The sequence below is a fragment of the Nannospalax galili genome, unplaced genomic scaffold (assembly GCF_000622305.1).
Source record: "Nannospalax galili isolate Female #2095 unplaced genomic scaffold, S.galili_v1.0 scaffold137, whole genome shotgun sequence".
NCBI lineage: Eukaryota > Metazoa > Chordata > Mammalia > Rodentia > Spalacidae > Nannospalax > Nannospalax galili.
Window position 1 is genome coordinate 680,634 of NW_008340203.1, and position 1,070 is coordinate 681,703.

Sequence of the window (1,070 nt, forward strand, 5' to 3'; positions counted from 1 at the left end):
GCATTTCTTTAATTACTAACAATGTTGAACACGTTTTGAGATGTTTCTTAGCCATCTTTATTTCTTCCTCTGAGAACTCTGTTTAGATCTTTAGCCCATCTTTTAGTTGGGTCATTTGGTTTCTCAGTTCTTTGTTTTTTGAGTTCTTATATATTCTGGATGTTAACCCTCTGTCATATGTGTCATTGGTGAGGGTTTTTTTTTCCCATTCTGTGGGTTTTCTCTTCATTTTTTAAAAAATGTTTCTTTTGCTTTACAGAAGCTTTTTAGTTTAATGAGGTCCCACTTATTGACTGCTGACATTAATTCCTGAGCAACTTCTGTCTGATTTAGAAAATTCTTTACCTATATTCTGTAAGTTACTGCCAATATTTTCTTCTAATAGTTTCAGGGTTTCCAGATCCACATTGAGGTCTTTGATCCATTTGGAGTTGACTTTTGTGCAAGGCAAAAGATAAGGATCTAGTTTCATTCTTCTACAGGTGGAGGTCCAGTTTTGCCAGCACCATTTGTTGAAGATGCTGTCTTTCCTCCATTGTGTGTTCTTGGCACCTTTGTCAAATATCAGGTGGCTGAAATTGCATGCACTCAGGTCTGGATCTTCAATGATGTTCCATTGATCTATGTGTCTGTTTTTGCGCTAGTACCATGCTGTTTTTATGACTATGGCTCTGTAGTATACTTTGAGATCTGGTATAGTAATTCCCGCACCGCCCCCCCTCAGTGTTGCTCTTTGTGCTCAGGGTTGCTTTGGCTATCTGGGATCTTTTGTGCCTCCATATGAATTTAAGGACAGATTTTTCTAATTCTGTGAAGTATGTCATGGGGATTTTGATTGCATTGAATCTATATATTGTTTTTGGTAGGATGGTCATTTTAACAATATTAATTCTTCCAGTCCATGAACATGGGAGGTCCTTCCATCTCCTGGTGTCTTCCTCAATCTCCTACATGAAGTCGTGAAAATTGAACAACACACTCCTAAACAATGAGTGGGTCAAATGAGAAATTAAGAAAGAAATAAAAGAATTCCTGGAATTCAATGAAAAGGACAATACAACACAACACAA